The 15,386-nt window shown below is 30.9% G+C and overlaps 2 long non-coding RNA genes across 2 annotated transcripts; one reads left to right on the plus strand and one right to left on the minus strand.

The window, feature by feature from the left end:
* Window positions 1–5,760: 5,760 nt before the first annotated feature.
* On the minus strand, window positions 5,761–6,377 carry LOC107810585 (uncharacterized). Its single transcript, XR_001653678.2, has 2 exons — window positions 6,240–6,377; window positions 5,761–6,143 (listed from the first exon to the last, which is right to left on the minus strand). It is a non-coding gene; the product is annotated as an uncharacterized LOC107810585 (long non-coding RNA).
* Window positions 6,378–9,115: 2,738 nt separating this feature from the next.
* On the plus strand, window positions 9,116–9,800 carry LOC107810583 (uncharacterized). The gene is made up of 2 exons (XR_001653677.2): window positions 9,116–9,254; window positions 9,348–9,800. It is a non-coding gene; the product is annotated as an uncharacterized LOC107810583 (long non-coding RNA).
* The last annotated feature ends 5,586 nt before the right edge of the window (window positions 9,801–15,386 follow it).

A 15,386-nucleotide genomic window follows, 5' to 3' on the forward strand; every position in this document is an offset into this window, starting at 1 on the left:
TTATATGTAGGGGTGTTTATCGAGCGGATCGAAAGGATATTTATGCTTAACGGTTTGGCTTATCGGTTATCGATTTATAAATGTAGTAATCAACTAGCCAACCAATAAGACATCAGACGGATTGATAATGAATTAGCATTATCGGGCGGTTAACATGCAGTTTATCGGCTAAATCAAATAGATAATAAAAAAGAATTAGAGAATTAAAGATAAGGAAAAATTTAGGATATGTTACCTCCCGATTGCATTCAATTACCACAGTGAATATTTGTCTTGAAACTTATACCTGATTAAATATTTTGTCCTCACAACTAAATAAAAAGAAAGGATAGGAAATAGAACACAATCCGGATAACATAGGCAACAAAAGAAACAGGGAAAGTATATGAAGCCATATTAAAATTTCTAACAAAAGTTTTCAAAATATCAGCTTGGATTCAGCTATACAAACAAAGGGTCGTAGAAACTCACTTCTTCACATGAATAGCTTTCAAACTCCAGCAGCTTTAGCTCATTCTGTCACATAGATCAATTCAGATGATAATTTTTGGGACCGGAGATTCTTTTTTGTCTCCTCTCTCATAAATCTTCTATTGTGTGCCACCCTTATTAGTCTCCCCATAAATTCCTATGGATAAGGATATAGGGCTTCAAATAGTACATTATATACATAGAGGTAAAAGTATAAATATAAAATTCTTAACAGATAAATGGATTATCCGGTAAGAAAATTGAGTAATTTTTCCCGAACCGTTAAGACATTAATTATAAAATCTCAATTTGTTCACCAACTATTACCCCGATAATCTGATACCAATAAGCCAATTTTACAGCTTGATTAACGATTACGGTTCGATTTTGAACAACCCTAAATGGAATAGGTGAAAATACATAACATTACATCCACTTAAATACAACATTACATCAATTTAAAAACAGTAAATACCCCGATATCGTTTATTCAAATATAACTTGGATAAGTCGTTTATATATTACTTCCTCCGGGCTACTTTAATTGATTTTTTGGCTATTTTTACACATATTAAGGAATTTATCTTTTAGCATTAATTAATAATTAAAATGATCATATTGCGATATTTTCTTGATATGTGTTTATTTTATTATAACAAAGGTAGTGCAGATCTTGTTGGTTATGCAGATACAAGTTATTTATCTGATCTACATAAAGTTCGATCTCAAGCCGGGTACGTGTTTACATGTGGAGGTACTGTCATATCATAGCGCTCCACAAACCAATCTATTGTTGCTACTTCTACAAATCATGATGAGATAATAGCTATTCATGAAACAAGTAGGGAATGCGTATGGTTGAGATCAGTGATTCATTTTATTCAAGGAAAATATGGTTTGGAATGTGATAAAAGATCCACAATTTTATACGAAGACAATGGTGCATGCATATCCCAATTAAATGGAGGATTTATAAAAGCAGATAGAACGAAGCACATTTACCAAAATTATTCTACACACATGATCTTAAGAAAAATGGTGACATCGATATGCAACAAATCCGTTCAATTGGCAATCGAGTAGATTTATTCACTAAATCTTTGCCAACTTCAACTTTTGAGAAGATGGTATACAAGATTGGAATGCGGAGACTCAAATATTTGAAATAAGGTTTTTATCAGGGGGAGTAAAATACGCACTCTACTTTGTTTTCCTTACTAAGATTTTTCCCACAGGGTTTTCCTTATAAAAATTTTAATGAGACAACTAGTTATGCGTATCACTAAATATGTGTACTCTTTTTCCTTCACTATAATTTTTTTCCCACGAGATTTTTCCTACTAAGGTTTTAATGAGGCACATTATCTTTTAATGAACATCCAAGGGAGAGTGTTATAAATATATTATATTATGGATGTTCATTTAGTACTTCGTTGTAAATAAATTTCTTGAAAAGGCTTATTAATATGGGACTCTGCCGTAAATATGATTATCTATTTAGTACTCTATTGAAGAAAAGTCTCTTAAAGAAGTTTATCCTTTCGGTACTCCGTTATGGATAAATATTACCCCCGGTAGATGATTATCTATATCTGGTACAATAAACTTATCATTTCGGTATTCCGTTATGGATAAATATTACCCCGAATAGAAGATTATTTATATCTGGTACAATAGCAACTTGCAGTATCATCTTACACAGTAGCTTGTAGTAGCAGTTTATAGTAGTAGCTTGCAGTATCAGCTTACACAGCAACTTGCAGTAGCAACTTACACAGCAGCTTGCAGTAGCAACTTACACAGCAGCTTCATTTCTTCTATAAATAGAGAAAATTTTAGTTCATTACGTACACCAGTTTGAAATTGAATAATATATCAGTTTCTCTATATTCTGTAAGCACGTAATTTTTGACCCGCACGATTTTTAAAAGTTATTTTTAGTATTCGTAGTATTTTTAGTATCTATTTGACTTTGTAGAATTTCAGTATGCCTTTACTTTTAATTTTTATTTTTTAAAACATAAGTTTAAAAACACAAAAATAGTTTATTCTTATTAACTAAGATTAATTAGTTTATTTTGGTAGTATTTTTATTCAATGAGAAAGAATTAAATTTGGACCAAAACAAATTATTGGTGAAGTCGGACCTGAGCCCACTCTTCCCCTCATCCCATTTACCTTCCTTAACCCACAACCCTTTTATAATACCTAAATTAAACCTAATTTGACTACACTTCAACACCACCCTACACATACGAACCAGACGGAAAAAAACAAAGGGAGGACGACTGCCCCACCCAAGAAAAAGAGAAGACAATCGCACCCCCGATCTCATGATTGATTCGCCCTCAAATTGCTGAATTCTTTTGAACTTGAAAACAGAAATGTTAAGCTAACATTTTTGGGTTTTACTCTTTGGGTTATGAGTGGTTGTGATGATGGTGAAAAATCTTTGTTTCTTTCAGTTATTTGCTCTTTGTAGTCTCCTCTTAGCTGTTGTTGTTTCCCTTCGAGTACCATGTCATGAAACCCAGATGAGAAATCACCATTGAAATTAGCTAATTTCATTGCAAAACCACCTGAGAAATTCGAGGCAAGTTGAGTCAGTAAGGTGTTCCGTCGAGGTGTAGTTCGTGTTTTCGGAAAGTTCCAGTCAAGGTCGTCATTTGGTGTTGTACGCTTGGTTAAGATCCGCCTATTAATCTAATTTGAAAGGAAGTTTTAATTGAAGGTGCATTTCTCTTCACTACTCCTACTTGATTTCTATTTGTATTTCCTTATTTCTAATATCTGTTTTTATTTTAACTACTTCGTCGTGGTCGTTGTGTAAATAATTCATGATTTATACTTGAATGAGTGTAAATGTTTTCACAATTTCGCTTGGAATTCGATTTGTTTAGACTTGAAAGTACTACTGCATTAGATAGCAAATGTTTTCACAATTTCGCTTGAAATTTGATTTGTTTAGACTTGAAAGTACTACTGCATTAGATAGCAAATGTTTTCACAATTTCGCTTGAAATTTGATTTGTTTAGACTTGAAAGTACTACTGCATTAGATAAAATGACGATTGTAAATTGATTACAACTTTGGGTGGTAATTGGACCGTAGGTGGTTGGGGGTTAAAATGCACAGAATTCAACCGTGAATATTTATCCGTCATATATGTTGATCTCTTTAGTTTGCGTGAATTAAATCATTTGAAACATGCCGAGGGGGCTTCGGAGAATGTTTGACAAGATAAATAGTTTGGGCCAAAAATAAACATTGTTAAGCCCAATAACATCACAATCATACACTTTATCCACAACAAAAATCCATAGCTTCAGACCTCCGCAAATAATCTTAAACTTAGGAAAAAATAACTCATTAAATATCGTAGTTTACTTTAGGCGCGATTAATAAAATCATCGTAATTATGGGTACGGTTCCCGTGGCATAGTCATGATACGCGTAATCCCCAAGTCGAGTGTGCGTCTTACGCGACTCGACCATCACTTCAAATAATAATTAAAATCAACATGTTGTATATCGCGGATGCGTTTCACGTGACGCGATTCGCAATATGTACAAAACAAGCGAGTGCGCGACATCGCGACTTGTTCAAATAAATTTCATAAACACTAAAAGGCGATTAAATTAATTGAAAGCGGTCAGAAGTTAAAAATGCACAATAGGTTCTAAATAAGTAATACATCATATAACTAGGCCAATTATTACAGTTGAGCGACCGTGCTAAAACCACGGAACCTGGGAATGCCTAACACCTTCTCTCGGGTTAACAGAATTTCTTACCCGATCTTTTGATTTTCGTAGACTTTAAATGGAATCAAACTTCCTCGATTTGGGATTTAAAATAAACCGGTGACTTAGGACACCCTAATAATTATCTCAAGTGGCGACTCTGATTAATTAAATAATTCCATTTTAGTAATGTCACTTTAATTGAAAAAACTCTCTTATCCATTCGAAAAAAAGGAGGTGTGACATATACTTGTCTTTACTTTGAAATATTTATTTTATAACAAAAAGTATTTTCTATGGTCTTTTTACTTTTTAATTTCTCTTTATTTTTTTTGGACCATGTTCTTTCTCTTCAAATAGTGCAAACCTTGGTTCAAATTAAAGGGGTCCGTAAGTTTTGCTATCATAATGTGTTTGGTGAAGGAAAATATAATTTTTGGCCGGAGGAATAAAATCTCCGGCGTCACTTTTAGGCTGGTATAAGGGAAAATACACATGTTATCCCCTAAACTTGTCTTAAAAAATCAGTTACAACTGGGGGTGTTCGTCGGTCGGTTCGGTATTTTCGGTATTCGATTTTTTAAAATGCTATACCAATACCGTACCTAACTAAATTCGGTATGGTACAGTTTTTCTCTTTTCGGTTTCGATTTATTCGGTTCGGTAACTTCGATTTGAATACTAACTAGTGCATAGAGTGACGGTAATATTCTTAATTAAAGTACTCAAAAGTACAAAACTAAAAGTTTGTTGACAAAAGTTTTGTCCAAAACCAATATATACCAACCTAGAGAGAGAAAATTTAGAGAAATGTCTTGTTAGATGCTTAGAGTTAATTGATGAACTTAGAGAATAAAGGAAAGTAAAATTTTAGATTTCTTATACTTATGTTATGATTAATAAAATATGTATTATGTAATATAATATATATTTTGGTACGCATAGATATTTCGGTATTTTATTTTAAAATACCAAATATCATAACTAATACCAATTTTTTTTTTAATTTAAACAAAATATCATACCGAATACCAAAATATCAAATATCGAATACCAAAATTTTCGGTTTCGATACGGTAATTCGGTATTTATCAAATTATGCACTACCCTAGTTACAACACTCAAATTTTATGGACTATCTTTTACCCTCTTATAAAACCATTTTTTTTTTAATTCCTCGTACTTGAAAAATCAGTAACACACTTAAATTTTATAGACTTATCTTTTACCCTCTTATAAAATCAAGCTCTTATTTATTTACTTTTTTTAATTCCTCATACTTGCCTATTTTGCCAAATAACGATGCTCATATATATTAAATATTTTTAAGGCCTATTATTAAGGTTTGGTTGTAGGCCTCTGTTACTATTGAACCGCCCCGCTAAGCGGCACTTCTTGAATGAAGAGTTTACTATATATCTATCGCATATTTATTCAAAATAACAGATACAACACTATAAAAGTCAAGCTATTCCGGAACCAAACTTTATATTCTATTATAATATATATTTTTTATAACAGAAATTCGCTATAACAATCAAAAATATCCGGAACAAACGAGTCTATTATAGAGAGGTTTGACTGTAGTCACTAATATTATAAATCTTACAAGTGATACAAAGGTCAGAAGGAGAAGGAGCTGGTAATTAGAGTAAAAATGCAATAAAATTAAAAACTTTTATAATATATGAGATTCAAATCGGTCAACGTGGAGTCAAGCATCTCTTAAACGGCGATTTAGAACTCTGCCGTCGACAATACCCACAACCTGGCAATTTTCTGCAATCAAAATTAATTTCACAACGGTCCCAGCAACGTTGAGTATATGTAAGACTATTTGGTAGCAGAATCTTTTCAATAAACTCTACTTCAAAAGGTATGTCTGGCAAAGCCATTGCTGGAGTGTTTGGGGACGAAAAAGAATGAACTGCATTATAACAAGAGTTTAAGTTATATATTGTCGACAGTATAAATAAATATTTATCCTAATTTACAAGGACTAAAAAATGATGAAGTTACTGACCTGTTAGTACCAGAGAAAACAAAACAAGAAAGAGATCTTGTGAGATAGGCACATTTTAGTCATGTTAACAAGAGTTTGGAGTGGGAGCTGATTGTGAGAAGATGATCTAATTAATTGTCTGAGTGGATTTTCTTGATTGATGAAAGGACATATACAACGCCTCTTAAAGTTGTAAAAATATAAAAATATATCTTCCTAAAAACCTTTACTATTCACTGGTAGTAGGGGTGTCAATGGTTCAGACGGATGTCAATAGTTCGGTTCGGCCGGTTATTTTATATAATATGTATCATACCAATTTTTCGGTTATTCTATTATTTATAACCAAAATTAGACTTTTTAAAACCGTCTCAATCATGTAAGTTTCTCTTCGGTATCGATGCAGTTCGGTTAATTTTCGGTAATTTTTTTAAATGTCATATAAAAGACACCAGTAGAAGTACAATGTAAGGACTTAGCAAAACTCTCTAGACATTTTTACAGTTTAAAAGGTGATAAATTAAGAAAATATGAAAGATGACTAGAGTATAGATCCATCAACTATTCTACAACAACGTAAAAGAAACTAAGCAAAAACAAAGAAAATATAAGAGGGTGTTTGGATTGGCTTTTAAGATGGTCAAATCAGCTTTTAAACTCTTTTAAGTTTTTTTAGTGTTTGGCAAAGCTATTAAGTTCTTAAAATAAGTTAAAAACTGCTTAAAATTAGCCAAAAGTAATAAGCTAAGGAACCCCAACTTATGTTTTTTTGGCTTAAAAGCTATTTGTGCTAAAAATTTACTTTTTTAAGCCAATCCAAACGGGCTATAAATCACACGAGTGGAAAGATATTAACCAAGTTGAGATTCAAGAATAAAATCTATAGAAGATTAAATATTCAAAAAGATAAATCTAAATCGTACAAAAGAAACATATTCAATACATTATAGGTTGCTACGCATAATCGCTAGAATACCTTATTTCTTGCTAGTGAATATGCTGGAAATAATTTAGTTTCAATAGAAGTAGCATAATAGGTTTGAGAATTAGGATTTTGAGTTTAATTAATTGTTGGCTTATAACTGTTTCATAATTCCAAGGCCCAAGAACAAATTTAATACTTTATTATTTTTTAAACTTAATATATAAATATATTTTTCAGGTTGTAAATTTATTCGGTACGATTCGGTATTTTTCGGTTTATTTTCATAAATTAAAAATTCTACCCTAATTATCGATACGATTATAGATTTATATAAAAACCTATTATTTTTTTAAAAGAAACCTAAAAATCGATTCGGTTCGGTACGGTACGATTCAGGCGATTTAGTCGGTTTTAAATATCAATTGGCACCCCTAACTGCTAATGTCCTTACAATATAGTATCTTTATTTGTTATATAACTTTAAAAGTCAATCTTCTTAGGTGATTCTGTCGGTGGCAAATGGGCGGGTCGGGACAGGCTGGATATAGACGGATCGGAAACGAGTAATGCAAAAAAGATAAATTAGTTGACCCGACCCATATTTAATACAGATAGAAAATTAGTTTTTCGGTAGATAATATGAATATTCATATTATCAATGACTTCTTAAATATGATCAGTTTTGAGAGAATTCTTAGGACACATTTGGCCATAAAAAAAGATTCATTTTTTTGAAAAAATTTCAGTTTTTTTCGAAATCAGTATTTAACCATTAAAATTTCAAATTTTACTTGAAGTTGAATCTCCAGAATTTGAAAAACTCCAAAAAACTATTTTTCAAAATTTTTATTTCAAAGCACTCACAAAAATTCAAAAATAACTCTAAATTGTATTCATGTTGAAAAAAATCATTTTTTCAGAAATTTTATAGTTTTTATGTCCAAACGTCACTTAGTCTCCCAAACTTGAGGAACCCCCAATTTGAGTCATTACAAATATAAAAGTTAAACCCATTTGTTATTCATTTTTTAAGTGAATAATATGAGTCTTATCCATATTTGATCAATTTTTAAAAATTTATTATCCAACATATTTTTTAGTGAATGTAATATCGATAAATAACTATTTTTCTTATCTATTTTGCCACTACTAGCCGTGCTTCCCTGGTAAAACCGCCACTAAAATAAAATATAATCGATCAAAGAAAAACCGCCGTTAAAATAATTTATTTTAGGACTGTCTCTACGCAAGTGCCAAAAGCACTTTCAATTCTCTGACTGTAGGGCATAGACGGTCTTTCACTTGAGCAACTAGTGCATGTTATATTCAACAAAATATTCTGCTAAAATAATATTTTACCAAACAATTAATTCTTAATTATTAAAATGATGATTCATCCATGGCTGCTTTATATATTAGCAGCCGGAGAGAGAATGCACATGGGACACTAGCAATAGATAATATAGTTTTAAGAAAAATAATTTTTATATTTAAGATTTTTTTAAAAACCTATATATGTGTGGGCTTTTATCAAACCAAGAAAATGCACTCATACAATTAGCTCTTCATTCAAATAAACTTGGATGGGGCGGCTAACAACTAGGGCTAGTCGTTTATATATTATTTACTCGGAGCTTTTGGCTATTTTAATATATATTAGGAAATTTATTTTTTAGTATTAATTAACAATTAAAACGATCATATTAAATTTAATTTGTTTATTGAAAATATAACCAATACTCCTATACTTTTTTTCTCCAATGACAATTATGAAAAAAATAATAATTTATTCTTGATATCTGGAAAATCAAATATTATAGACTATAAGAAAAATATCCAAAAAAAATATAGACGATAGCAACCACATAGAAAGCGAAAGTGCACAGTATGGGACACTAGCAGTGGAAACTATAAAATATATATATATTTGTCTAAACAACTTTAAAAGCCTATATATACGTGGCCTTTCATCAATCAAGAAAATCCTCACACAATTTATTAGCTCTTCTTCTCACAAAAATCAGCAACTCAAAACTCTGTTAACATGGCTAAAAAATGCCTATCTCACAAACTCTCTTTCTTTTTTGTTGTTCTCCTTCTGACACTGACTGGTATGCAACTTCAATATCCTTTAATCTCTTTGTAAAATATTAATTATATATCTCTACTTATATTAATTAGTTTGATTTATCATGTTAATGCAGTTGATTCATTTTGGTCCTCAAACACTCAAGTGATGGCTTTGCGAAACTTACCTTTAGAAGTAGAGATGATTAAGCAGATTCTAATCCCAGATATTATCCGCCGAAAGAAAACTTGTCGAGAAAAATGCGTAACAAATGCTGATTGCGTAGCATGGTGTTCGCAATGTCGATTTTCTGGTCCTAAGTCGAAGCATAAGTTATGTTTGGTTTGGAAATAACTAGCTTGAATCTCATATGATAAACGTATTTTTATCTGCTCCTTTTGAGCTTGTGTCATTAGTAAGTGTGTACGATATAGTACAATTGACTATTTACCGTTCCAAATAAATATTTGATGGACATCAACTCCTAAATTAGAAAATAGTCGTAGGTCTTACTATTTGTGATCTACATGATCACATGTATGACTATGTAAAACTAATATTAATGATATGTTCTTTTGTATTTTCTTTACTTTATTTCTCATTGTTGAATTCTATTTGTTTCGCTTATATAGTAATTATTGGTTAATTTTCCATACCTTTATTTCTTGTTGGACGTTGTTACTCAATTCAAAATTTCAAATAGAGCAAACTTTGAAAACACTTAGGGTGTGTTTGGTATGCAATTTTTTCATGTTTGGTTGGCTTAAATGTTTTGGAAAATATTTTCTTTATGAACTCATTTTTTCTCAAATTGGAAGAAAATATTTTTTTTATCAAGAGAACGGAAAACATTTTTTAAACTCATTCTCAATATTCCTAACTCTCTCTCACCCACCCTCCTAACCTCACCCCCTCTCTCCAAATTTTTTTATTTTTGTTTTAAATTTTTTTTTTTTTTTGTTACCACCCACCCTAAACCCCCGCAAAAAAAAAATACTTTTTTTTTAATTTTAATTTTTTATTTTTTTTGTTTTTCTGTATCACCCACCCCATCCCACCACCCACCTTACTACCCCACCCCGCACAACAAAAAGTTTTTTTTTTACCTTTTTTTTTGTAATTTTTTAATTTCTGTTTTTTTTTCTGCACCACCCACCCCTCCCCCACCCCCACCCTGCACAATTTTTTTATTTTTTTTTTGTAATTTTAAATTTCTATTTTTTTGTTATTCTGCACACGCCCCCCTCCCCGGGAATTTTTTTTTTATATATATTTTCAGTTTTAGTTTTTTCATCTTTCAAAATTTTATAAATTTTAAAGTTATGAGTTCGGGTGTTTTTGCGGTTTCGAAAGTTTAGCGGTTTAAAAGTTTTATGAAATTTGTGGGTTCGAAAGGTTGTTGGTTCGAAAGTTTATGACTTCATGTTTATTGTATCTGAATTAATACTATTGAGAAGTTATTTTTCCTTAATTTGCGTACCAAACATCGAAAAATGAATAAGATTACTATTTGTTTTTCACGGAAAATATTTTTTGTTATACCAAACACACCCTTATTCTATGGTTTGATAGAGTAGTTCTTCGGCAGTTTTCCACTCCTTTTATCTCGGAAAAATTAGAAATAGCCAGATTCACAACTGATAATTGAAAAATAGTCACAGTTTTAAAAGTAATCGATATTTAGTCAATGTAAAGATAAAATTTTAACAAAAATACTCTTAAAAATCCGAAAACGTTTCAGTATAATATGCCGGAGTTCGAATTTGTTACATATGAGATCCAGCATAATGTGTTGGATTTCCAACATAATATGCTAGAAGTTTATATGCAGGAGCGTCCATCATATTATGTTGGAACTTTAAATAGTGGCTAGTTTTCAGTGACTTTACAAACATTAACTATTTTTTAATTATCAGTCCTAAAACTGGTTAGCCCGTGGTATTTTCACTTTTATATCTTGTTGGACTTTTTTTCGTTCACTTCAAATAGAGCAAAATTAACCATGTTTCAAACTTCAAAGGGGTCCTCAAACCTGTCTCAAACAGTGACTAAGTTTTGCTATTATAGGGTGTGTTTGGTCAAACGAAAAGACTTTTATATTCAGAAAAATTATGTGAGTAATTGGTATTTTTTGATAAATTCAGAATGGTAATTAAGCTTTTTTTCCAGCATTGGCTATGATCTCCACACGATCATCTCGCCATACACCCACATGCCACATACAATCACTGCTCTCTAACCTTTTCCGGCCATTTTCCCAACACAAATAAAATTTTGAGACTACAAAATATTAATTACTTCCTCCTTCCCAACTTATATAGGAGAATTTGACTTGACAAATTTATGATTTAAATAAATCATAAAAATTTGCATGGATATAAATTGTCTTACTGAGGTAAAACGAAAAGTTAAAGTTACAAAAATATAGATTTTTTTTAGAATTGACTTTAAAAAAAAAAAAAGTATCACATAAATTGAGACACGGGAAATAATAATTAAAAAAAAGGTGTCACATTGATTTGGTTATTACTATAATTCATGGATGATGGATTCCTCATGGTTCGAAATAATATTACAGTTCACCATTATTAATTCTCGACTTCCACAATAAACATGAAATACAAAAACAGAGTCAATTTAAAGTTATTATAGTTTATTGATTCATGTTCTATGCAAAATAGTTGATAAACCTCTTTTAAAACACTCCCTTAACTGGGCAGAAAGATCACCTACAGTAAAAGGAATGGAAAATTAACCAAACTCTATATATGTGAATGAAAATAGAGTTCAATGAGAAATAAAGGAAAGGAAAGGAAATACAAATAATACACTCAACATTAACACATATTTTATATTACTTGTGATGGATCATGAAATATCAGTAGCTAAACCTTAGACTATCTGCCGTAGTGATGTTGGGAATATTAGTGTATGTTTCGATATTATTTTAGTTGCAATTTTACCGCTCTTTAGTTGTATTTTATATATGAATATGTCCAATATTGTTTAATTATGAAGATTATGCTAATTAATTATTTTATATTTAATGAATTAGGACAAATATGGATTGAAATGGCAAAATATGATAAGTAATTGGAGGAGTTGGTGAGCATCAGGTGAAGTTTGGCAATTGAGATATTTGAAAGGATTAAATTTTGTTTGCAAAGACTCCAAAGTAATAGACAAGACTTGAAGAAAATAAAGAAAGAGGAGGAGATTACATGGCCAAAGTCAAAGGAAGCGTGAAAAGCAAGAGTTAGGCACCTTAGTACTATCAAAAATGAAGAAAACTTGAATAGACTCACATAATTGCTTAAATTAAAAATAGTAAACAGATATATGATATATGTATAATTTATATATAGTATGTGTTTTTTAATTAGAAGCGGACACTACTAGAAATTCGAAAAAATCCAACCGAAGCATACCGGCCAACGTTGGTCGATCAACAAAAGCGACCAAAAAACCGTTCAAAGCGGACGGAAACTACCAAAAATATATTTTATATTTTTTTTAAAATAACATACCGATCGAGATGGGTCGGTATATTGGTCAAATATTTGACCGCAATGATCAGACTTGCTTAGTCAAAGCACTTTTTTGATTACCGACCAACATCGGTGGGTAATATGGACCCACAGTTTTAAATTTTAATAATTATATTATTATTTAAAATATTTTAAAAAATTTATAGTTAAATTTACCTACCAAGGTCGGTCGGTTATTACAGGAGAAGATTTTACCGACCAACTTTGGTCGGTAGCTGTAATTTCTGGAATATAACCGACCAACTTCGGTCATTTCATAGGTCAAACATGGTCAAACTTTTGAATCACATTAAAATTTACTATCTAAATAATATAAATATAATCCATTAATACTTTATTTTGTAATACAAATAATGAATGCACTAACATATACTATAACAAGCTATATATAGTTAAAGTAGTACAACGAAGTGTACATATCATATATATATATATATATATATATATATATATATATATATATATATATATATATAATAGAATAATATTGGTTTACCAATTCATCAATTGATCAAGTTTTTCGTACGTATGTGATTGATCATCAATTACAATATAATGTATGTGTGTGTGTGTGTTAGTGTGTGAAATGACTCATACACTTAATTATAACTTAGAAAATTAACTTAGATAGATGAATACAAAAGGTAAAACGTCTTGACCGATATTTATTAATCTATGTGATTTGTAATTAGTTATAAAATAAATGAATATATAAGACGAAATGTGAAATTCGAATAAAATAAATGTCTCATATATACCTTGATTTTTTATTATGAGTGATTAATTATATATATGTGTGAATAAAATATATGATTATAATTTATTAAAAATAATTAGTTAATATAATTATTTATAATTATTTATTAGTAAATATATATGTGAATAAAATATATATGCTTATAGTTTATAATTTTTTTAAAGTTTATAATATTTTAAAAAATAATAACACAAAATAATTAATTTAGTTTTTTTTTAAAAAAATAACCGACCGAAGTCGGTCGGTTAACTGTGGCCAAACACAGTTAGCGATCACTTAAGTATACCGACTGACTTTACCGACCGAAGTCGGTCGGTATCTTTTAATTTCATATCTAAATTACGGGTTTCCCCCTCATTTCTCTTTTTCTCCACTCCAATTTTTCTAACACTCGCTCTCTTTTCCCTCACACCCACAGCCCACTTCCCCCACTCCTTCTCTTTTTCCCTCTCACACATCCCATTCCCCACTCCTCCATGCCACCCCAAGTCGCCGTTGGACCCTCCGTTGCCGCTGCTACTGCTAGTGCGCCGCCACTGCCGCCCCTCCTCCTCCACCTCCTAAAAATTCTAGGTTTGAATTAGAACTTATATATTTTTTTTGTATAAATTTAAAGTTTTGTTAATTAGTTATGATTTAGTTAATTAGTATTTAAATTGATTGTTTAACTATGCATTTTATTGAAATCTAGGGTTTAGGTCTTGTTATAATTGAATTGAATTGAATTGATTACATATGGTATAAATTGAATGTTTAAGTTTGTATTGACTTGAATAGTTTAGTTAGGAATTGAATGTTTAACTTTGAATTGAATTGAGTTTTAAGGATTTGTTCTTATGAATTGAACTTTTAGGGTGAATTGAATTTTTAGGGGTAAGTGTTGAACTTTTTGGATAGAGCTTATGTTTTGTGAGGTTAATTGAATTATTTAGGATATTAATTGAATAGGTTAGGGTATGGGTTGAACTTTTAGGATATGAATTGACCTTTTAGGGGTAATGGTTGAACTTTTTGGATATGAATTAAACTTTCAGTAATTAGGTGCCCTTGTGTCAAGTGTGATTGTGTGAAGTTTAAAAAACCGGAGGAAGTTAAGCTTCATCTTTATAGGAAGGGGTTTATAGAGAATTACTTTGTGTGGATTAATCATGGAGAGATCGATGGTAGCCGTGAAATATTTCATAACATGATTGCTGGTGAAAGTAGTAGGTCGGTGGAGAATAAAAATCAAGATTCTAGAATTCATGATATGGTTGCAGATGCTTTTGGGATGCAGTTCGGGGGTGAGCCTAATGTAAATGTTGAACAAACTCCTAATGATGAAAATATTTTTATGAACAGTTAGAGGAAGCTAGTCGTCCATTACATGAAGGAACTCCGCACTTTGAGCTGTCTATTGCGGTTAGATTATTAGGTATCAAATCTGATTGGAATATTTCTCAAGCGGCCATGGACTCTATTACCTTATTAGTGAACTAGTTGACCCAAATATCAACTTACTAGTAATTTCTATAAGGCAGATAGATTGATTTCTAAGTTAGGACTTTTGTCAATGAGAATTGATTGTTGTGAAGATGGTTGCATGTTATATTATAAAGATGATGCAAATTTAGAAAGTTGTAAATTCTGTGAAAAATCTTGTTTCAAGAGGCTTTCCATCGGGAATATGGTTATTGTGAAGGCGATGCATTATTTGCCTCTTATACCTAGGTTAAAGAGGTTATATGCGTCGATGAGTTCTGCTCCTCATATGAAATTCAAATATGTGAGGACGAGGAATTCTCGGACGAGGAACAATACGTCGAAGAGGATTTAAAAGTTGGTTTTTTAAAGCACTCTCGTGTTATAACCAGTTTCTTATATGTTTCAA

The sequence above is a fragment of the Nicotiana tabacum genome, chromosome 15 (assembly GCF_000715075.1).
Source record: "Nicotiana tabacum cultivar K326 chromosome 15, ASM71507v2, whole genome shotgun sequence".
Lineage (NCBI taxonomy): Eukaryota > Viridiplantae > Streptophyta > Magnoliopsida > Solanales > Solanaceae > Nicotiana > Nicotiana tabacum.